Here is a 9,394-nt window from a genome sequence, read left to right as displayed (position 1 = left end):
TGCTGGAGCTTTTACAGCGCATGCTCTTACCGTCGATGTCATGCCCATCCTGTATGTATTTGTTCGCTGGCAAATAAGAAGCACAATTGACAAAGCTTTTCGTTCGATCACTTGGCACATGTCGATTTGCATTTCTTCGTTTACTTGACCCGCAAAACGAAATAACAAAACGGGTGCGTTCTAGAACTTCAAATCAAGTTGCATGATGTGGTTAAAGAATAACCGTTACTTAACAGCTTTGTGAATACACGGGGACGGAGAAATCAATTGAGCAAGTTTTTGCGGTAACAAGATTATATATATAAATTACTTGAAGTCGCAAATAGGTTTGGCGTGTGCGTTGTTTTCTCGGCGCCACGCAAGTTGGCTGGACTGTGCCAACGCATAAGCAGCGTGGACAAAAAGTCAGTATGCCAGAAAAACCGCACCATACCGTACGCGAAATGTGCGATGAGCGTTGTGTACGAGATACCACTGAGATGTGGTAAGACCTACGTGGGCCACCCGCCGTGGTTTCTCAGTGGCTATGGTGTTGGGCTGCTGAGCACGAGGTCGCGGGATCGAATCCCCGCCACAGCGGCCGCATTTCGATATGGGCGAAATGCGAAAACACCCGTTTAGGTGCACGTTGAAAACCTCAGGTGGTAGAAATTTCCGGAGTCCTCCACTAAGGCGTGCCTTATAATCAGAAAGTAGTTTTGGCACGTAAAACCGCATAATTTAATTAACCTATACGTGGGCCAAACGGGGAGATCTGTGAATGACCAGGCACGGAAGCGTGAGTTGTCCTTAGTGAACAAAGATGACGCTCACTTACCTGCGTATTCCATGGTTTGCTTGGCCGGCAGATATGAGCCACTGCTGAGTGAGATTAAGATAATTGGCAGGAGTGGTGTGACACGCTTGCAAGACAACTTTTGGAGGCAAATCACACAAAAGAGAGAGGCACGGGTTGCATTACTGATACGCCTGTCTTTCTGCTTGACAACGAGACGCAGCTGCTAAAAACGTCACTGTAATCGCTCTAGACGACACCGATGTACGCATCGATGTCAACCTATTGTTTCTTACTTTTTATCCCAAGTGTTTATTTCCTGTTAGCGCAACAATCTATATATTACGTCTCAGCCAACTCGCTCAGCAACAGGTTCTACTCAAATTTTATTTTGCTTCTCTACTGTATAAATGTAAATAGTTATCTTCTTTACGTAACGTATTTGCTCTTTTTTATCGTGTTCCTAAAGTTTTGCGCTTATTTAACACTTGCGTGTTTCTTGACGAGCGAGCCGTTCTCTCGTCTGATTGTACATCAGCCCATGCCATCAATCCTCGTGACAACGTTACAGTGTATGCTTGTGTTATTGGATGGTTCTGTTTACGCTCACCTCGTGATGTGCAGGCTCGTCCACATTTAGGGCGAACCGCGCTTGTGTACCGTACACGGCCGATAGATTCACCACCGTCAGCCTGATGAATTGCATCGACACGGGCAAGCACTTACGTCTAGTACAAACAGTTGCCCCCCAATCACGACCCAGAGCAGGTAACGGTCGAAGCCCGAGTATTCTTAGCTCTGAAAGGAGAACAGTTTTCTGGTGTTCATGCAGCTCATTTGTCTGAGGGTGATGAATCCGTCGGCTTCGCAAGCTAAGCCTTGGTTAACATGCAAGGCGGTGGCTTCGTGCGAGGAATCTTCGCTTCACCAGAGCGCGCTGCATTATGTGGCCGAACAACGGACGGCACGAAGCCGCGTCTCGAGGCGTCACTGGACCTGCGTAAAGCCCCTCCATCCACGCGCCACCGCCGCTCTCTTAAGTACCGCCAACCGCCTTTTCCCCTCACACAAAATCCGGTTCCGGCATTTCCGCTTCCGGCGTTTCCGCTTCCGGCATGTCCGGTTTCAAGATTTCCGGTTCCGGCGTTTACGCTTCCCGGAGTTGCGCTGCGAGAATTTCTACTGTGATTGCAGACGATGGTGAGACGCCCGTGATTAGCGACCGGTGCTAATTTGAGTAGCTCGCTCTAGCCATTCCACCAAGCGTCATTCGTGTGCATCTACGTGCTTGTTTGCGTACGCTGCGCCCGTACGCTTTGCCTGTCGTCCCCTTTCTCTGACAAAAGTGCGGAGAGCCATGGGCTGGGGCACAACACACGAACACAATTCGCCGTACACATCTGCTCGCGTCACAACACTAACACAATTCGCCGTACACCTTTGCACGCGTTACAACACGCGCGCACGCACCAATTCCAATTCACAGCACACCTTCGCTCATATCGCACAAGAAAAGCACACTTGTTTTCACCATGTCACTGAATGCCCTCCACGCAAATTTGAACTTGTTATATTTCATAGCTTCACGTCATTGCAGTTCTTCACGCAGTGCTCGCACTTGGGGCGTTCGTTACCTTCGATCTGCCGTACGAGACAAGTTCAACCTCAGAATCAACCACATAAACTCTATGCGTCTGCCGTACAAATTGGCGTCGCGAACTCCTTCACTAAAGTCCCTCCATACGTGCTGGCTGGAGGGGATGTATGCTTCAAAACAAGAAGAATTCAAAGGGGACAAGCTGTTGTATTCCGCTGAAGTAGTAGTTTGCGGTCGCTGTTTTCCAAATGCACGAAAAACGGGAGCGGTCTCCAAGCACCCAGGCACTACATTCCACTGTACGTTGTCTCTCGTGGCACAACCCGTCGCAGGTTGACGCGAAGCAGCGAACACGACCAGATCGCCGATTACAATAGGCGGTGGTTCTTGGATTGAATCGCATTCACAGTTTCAACCGCAGCTGGCGCAATTAAAGCCTCTCTATCGACGCGAAAGTAAACAACGCCAAAAAACATTGCGTCTCTTCCACTCGGAACAGGAAGTTGAAGCTACGTAAGTTCCGCTTCACGCCGGAAGCTAGGGGGGTGAGAGGAGAGGAGCGTGGAGGAGGAGGATAGGTTGGCGGTACTTAGCCTGGCCGGCGGTGGCGCGTAGATGCAGGGGCTTTAGACCTGCGCAGCTTGCCTTTTGATGCGCCGCCGCGCTGGCTGCACTGGTGCTCCGCGCACAATGGTCATTCGATCTCGTTTTCACGTCATATGACGGTGGTATAAGTACTGGTGGATGAAGTGGCGACAAATGTGTTGCTTGAAGTTAGGGCTCGTGTCTTGTCTCATGTGATTTTGATGAGAAAGCATCAAGGGTGCGATCTTGTACGCGTTCCAAAATCGAACGGAGGTGGTCCGTTCTTTACGTTATGAAATAGGCGGTCCGTTCCGTTGCGTTCGTCCGATAGCAGACGACACGGAATGGTTGACAGCAGATATCGCATCACAACCGACGTCATGCCGTTCGTCATGGTTCAAATTGACCAATCGTGTGCGGCTCTGTGGAATGGACCACCTCCGTTCTATTTTGGAACGCGTACAAGATCGCACCCCAAATGTCCCGTTGAACCTAAAAGCCGGCGTCTGTAGCTGCGAAACGGCACCTAAATTCTCATTGGCTGCGACGTCACGTCACGTGCGCGTCTCGACGGAGCAGGGCGGGCTAAATGCTTCACGTGCAGCCGCGCTGGCCCGTCAACCGTTGCACGAGGAGAGAAGGCATCGCCGCAACGACACTTCACCCTCGCTCTCGGCAGCCTGTGTTATCCGCTCGTTCCTTGCCCGCGCAAACTCGCGCCTGCGTTCTAACTTCACCTCTGTAATCGCCATAAAGAAATAAATGTATAAAGAAACAGAGGAAATTCAAAAGAAATAACGTTGGTGGTGGTGAGCTTCGAACCTATGCGACCCCACGCTCCGAAGCCGAGCGTCTTAGCCACTTGGCTGAACCAGCGCCTCCTAGATAGATGGCGTATGCGATATGCTTTATTACATCATGCTACTTGGACCGATTGTCCAGTCCGGCGTGACGAAAGCGGAGGCGTCAAAGTCACAGCGGATTACTCGGGAGCATCCTCATTAGGTTCTATGGCAGTCGGGCAAGTTTAGCATGACGTCACGGATTAAAACACACCAGTCTTGTGCTATCTAGGAGGCGCTGGCCAAGCGTTTCAACGCGCTCGCTTGCCAACGAGGAGCTCATAACTCGAAGGACCGCTCAGCGGCGTTCAATTGGGCATTAATGCTTTCGCATTCACAACTCATAATAAGTGCTTAGAACCCGCCGCGGTCGCTTAGTGGCCATGGTGTTGGGCTACAAAGCACGAGGTCGAGGGATCGAATCCCGGCCATGGCGGCCACGTTTCAATGGGGGCGAAGTGCGAAAACACCCGTGTACTTAGATTTACGTGCACGTTAAAGAACCCCAGGTGGTCCGAAGTCCCCACTGCGGCGTGCCTCATAATCAGGAAATGGTTTTGGCACGTAAATCCGCATAATTCAAGAATTGCTGAGGCGCCCTTGGATTTTTGTCTTTCTCTCTCTCTCTAACCTGCGCGTCGTAGTTCCTGCGTAGCAGCAAGCGAGACGTTCAATCGCTGCGGTACTGCTTGCATATTAGCTTTTTGTCCTTGTTGATCACTTCACTAAGACAGGATGGCAATTCCAAAAGAGTATCTAAAGAAAGGAAGGAGCATTTCATAAGTACGTAGTCCATCGCCATCCACAGTAAATCGTACGGCGTCCATCCTTGCTTTCTTATTTTTTCGCTATTTCGCAAACTGTCCGCACCTTTTGGAACTCCACGCAGTTAAGTTTCACAAAAAAACACATTCTTACATTGGCATTCGTGTTTCTAGCAGAGCGAAACACAACTGACCACCAGACAAACAATAATGCACAAGTGCTACTACAAATGAAGTTTAGCAGGATGCGTTGTTGGGCAAGTTGGTTCATTGTAATAGGAAACATTGGTTGCGCTTTCTAGACAATCACATGTTAGAAGACAGGACAGGCGCAAACTAACAACTGAGGTTAATTCCAGAAAAACACTTATATTAGTTATTAGTTATATAAGTGTTTTTTCTGGAATAAACCTCAGTTGTTAGTTTGCGCCTGTCCTGTCTCCTTACATGTGATTGTCTAGAAAGCGCAACCAATGTTTCCTATTACTACAAATTGAAGTTTACTTCAAATTTACTATTGTGCTCAGTATTAGCTACAACGTCCGAGCGCGTGGCAAAGCGAACTCTCAGGTAGGATAGTGGCTCTGCCACGCCCGCGACCATCGGCGCTACCATTTGGACGCAGAGGAAGAAAAGATATGCTGTTCCCGTATCGCGCAACCCCTACTTATCCCTGCCCTCGTCGGTTCTCCGACACCTGTCCACAATAGCTTGGCCTCACAAAAACAGTAACCGATGATCGCCGTATCCCGTACGCGTTATGCGACACTCATGCTTCTGAAAAGCAAAACTGCACTCGCCTCTGAAGTTTACGTGTGACTTATTTAAAAAAAAAATTGCTACTTAAAGATAAAGACACTTTATACTACGCGCAAGGCAGGAGTGTGAGGATGTTCGATGGTTGTTAGAAGCTCACTGTTCCCATTCACCTGTTAACAGTTATGCCGGTATACGTATGGCGGAATAACCGTTTGGTCAATGCGAATGCAGCGCACCTGCACGTTGACGTTCACCCACACGTTGACCTTCAGCGCCGGTACCTAAGTACCGGCGCTGAAAAAACAACTGCGGCCAGTTAGTTCTTCGTCCACTTCTATGTCCATGTAATTATCGTTTATTTATTTCCATTAGGAACTTCAAATAATGGTCCCTATTCTGTCCTAAGGCCATCGTTTGTTGCCTTCTTATGACATGACATATATATGCCACTTTCACCATAATTTGGTGTAGAGACCGAATGAAAGTGTCTTCTAGCTCACACAGACAGTCACTTTCAACATGGGGCAGGGTAAATGCGAAGGAGTTTCCGCACAGTTTTTCTCATACCACTATAGAAAACGCCAACGATAATGCGAACCGAATAACACACAGACGCCTGTTGTAATGACGCTGCAAGAACAACAGACTTCAAGCTACAAAAACATACAGGACCAGAGTACTGAAAAAATTGAGAAAATCTAAGAAGTCGACCACGCATTCACATTCCACAGCACACTCAACGGCCGTTATGTCCCCAAGGCCACCATTTGATGTTCCGCTTTGGTGGAGAACACATCCATTGGCATTCCCTGTAGCTCTTAAAGAGGTTGCAAGTTTCACAGCCACTTGCCCACCAAAACTTCTGGCACTTCCTTGTTTTGACGTCAAAAATTGTTTTTCTTGACACCCGCGACACCATTTCTCTTGTACAGGTGGAAGTGCTTGCTTGCAATCTGCATGAATGCATTTCAGAAAAATCAGAAACTGAAGGATGTTGGAGCGGGCCATTGTGTTTTCTAGTTAACAGGTGGACAGGTCCAAGGCCGCAGTAGCAAAACACAGCCACAGAAATATCAAAGATTTGCACAATTAACACTATTGTATTTGTACCTTGGTAAGAAGTCTTTCAATTCTTGTTAACTGGACAAGCGCGTCCGCAGTAGTATTAACAGTATGTTGTGGTGGCGCTGCTGCAACGACGGCGAAAAAGACATTTGCTTGCGCTGCTAGTAATACATCTTATCTTACCTACCGGGTCATTCAGGCAGTGTCGTATTCTTCACAATGACGAACGGAGCACCAAGATGTTGCCCAGGCAAATTCCAGTCCTGAATCTACCCAATGGCAACTTGCTCATGTTTACACTGTGTACCTGCCTTTTTTTATACGAGATAAATGTTAACCTTTGGTTCCCGTACGTTATAAACACTTTCGACGAAGGCCGGATTGCGTCGCGCGAAGCGCTTTTCAGCCATCTCCGGTCATCGTCGCATCACGATATTGCCGCAAAAATACGAGACATTTTTGCCAAACCGCCTTCTACCAACCAGTACGATGTACTTGAAATGTGCTATTGGATGATTTACCACGCCATCTGAGCACCAGCCATGCAGCAGCTTGCTTCCTTGTCGTGCACAAGTTTCGCGACCGTTTCGCGACGCGGCCAATCAGTCCGGTAGCCTCCAGAAATCGCAGCAGCGCTTATTGTCGTCTTTTGTAGCTGTCATATACGAGGCCACGGTCTTACGATCTTGTTCAATGTGCATGGTTTTCTGTCCAACTGGTCTAGAGCTGCGCAGAGTTCACAACTTTCAATTTTAAAGAATGCGTAGTGCAGGAAGTGTTCTATAGCCTCCTCGACACCGCAGACATTGCACTCGGCGTTATCGGTCATTGCAATAAAAAACGAATATGCTTCGATGAATGCAACACCCACGCGTAAGCGGCACAGCTTTGTTTCCTCCGTTCACGGCAGCCCAGGTGACAGCCGCAGTTGCATAGAACGGTCGAAAGAATGCAACGCTTGCAGAGTGAACTAAGGTCTGCAACATTTCATCACACAGTGCGGTGGCTTGCTCAAGGCTGCGACAGCCCTTGATAAAAGCACAGAAACGACGTTTGTGCGTTCGTATGCTTTCCTAAAAGCTTCGTCGGCGAGGTCATTGCCGGAGATACTGTAACGGTCTGACAGCCACTGAAACATGACGTCCTGTCCTTTCGGGAGCAAATGATGGTGCGTTTCCCGAACAGCACGATTTGTTCACAAGACCTGCCATGAAGAGCTGACAAAAGCATTGTAGGGCCACATTTAAGGTGCCGAATAGTTGCCCACCGATTAGCCGGTTGGTGGTGATAAATACACGGCGCCTCGAAGGGCAAAACAGCTCCGAACCGGTCGATGTTGTGACGTCAGAAAACTTGGATCTTATGCTTATCGAGTGCGATTACCCTGCAGCAGCTGCTGAAGCGAGCACAGTCGAGCGTAAGCGTCGACGGACCTCTTGTCTAAACTGCTCCATCACCTCCGCGTGGTCCGGTAGTTGATGGGTGGTACGAGCCAGGAAGTCCACGTCATGCGCACCTCCAGAAGCTCACTCCTGGTAACTTGGGCGGCACCGCTTCCAGTGCCACCTGCGTGTACGTGAAACCAAGCTTCCCGCACCACGGTACTGTGCAGCAGCTGCACAGTACCGTGGTGCCCATCACCGTAGTACCCATCAACTACCGGACCACGCGGAGGTGATGGAGCAGTTTAGACAAGAGGTCCGTCGACGCTTACGCTCGACTGTGCTCGCTTCATGTTTTCCCCACTTTGAATGGAGATTCTTGTACAGCTGAAGCGAGCTCTTGCGGCCTACACGGCGAACGTAAAGCGCTGGTGAAAAGCGCCGGTCATTCGAGAGACTCTGCCGAAATTCTCGCCAGGGATGGCGCCAGTGTTTGCACCACGTGCGAACACTGCTCCCCTGGCCGCCGCCTGGATTTTGGTACACTTGCTCTAGGAATGTTCAGGCTTCGCTAAAATTCGGGAACAGTATTTCTCTAGACAAGTACAAGGATCGGTGCAAGTCAAGCATCCACAAGTTACCCATAATTTCACACTTAATTCGGGCACCATTCAGTGTGAAAATGAGCAGTGCGCATGGGTATGCAAATGTCTATAAGCCTTGAAGCATTTTTGGAAGACATGTTGGTAGTGATGCAATTTTCAGGGCGAAAACGAAAGTCAAATATCCTCTCACCATACCGTACACTGCAATTCTTATCTGAGTACTAAAGTGCATATCTGAAGTGTGCAGATATCTTCAGTTTGGTCTTTTCAACAATATCATTTTCAGACAATCGGTATAATATTACAACGTCGTTTGCGACCATGTATTAGCCAATCGCAAAAAAAAAGAAAGAAATATATAAAACCATATAGAGTACTGACGACAATGACGTTAGAGACTGGAGAACTAACAAAAATTGCATAAAAATACTCATAGATCACCATACCTCTTCCATAGGCACACATCCGAGGTTCTGTAAAATATAGAAATGGAAAGAAAATATACACGGATATTTCTTTAGAGACTTCTGTGACGTCGCAATGAAAGAAAGCCTCAGCACACACGTAATGAACACTAAGAAACAGTCATTTAGCAATGGTCGCAAAATGTCGATTAGGTAGATCGAAACTAAATTCCGGCCTGTCCCATATGATGTGAATCACGAAAATCTCTAGCATAGTAGCGATCGGAAGCGTCCTATTATGAATGCCCTTCATCTAGAGGGAATAGATGTATGTATGTTTTGTAAATATAACATGCAGAAAGAACATTAAAAAAATTAGGCAATACATTCCCTACCATGCAATAATGAGCGATATTCTGTAGCGTTGGCCTAGTACACTGTCTGTTTCGGCCATCGCCGATTGGCTGGCGCAATGCGAGTGAGATGGATGCAGGAAAGAGGCGCTTGCCGACGCCTCCTAGTCAGCAGGCCTGTGCAATCTGTTTGATGACGCCAAATTACAAGGACCGAAATTTCCAGTGCCAAGCCCGCCGTGACGAAAGCGGTGACGTCAAAA

This window comes from Dermacentor albipictus, chromosome 10 (assembly GCF_038994185.2).
Source record: "Dermacentor albipictus isolate Rhodes 1998 colony chromosome 10, USDA_Dalb.pri_finalv2, whole genome shotgun sequence".
Lineage (NCBI taxonomy): Eukaryota > Metazoa > Arthropoda > Arachnida > Ixodida > Ixodidae > Dermacentor > Dermacentor albipictus.
This window is presented reverse-complemented; position numbering follows the sequence as displayed.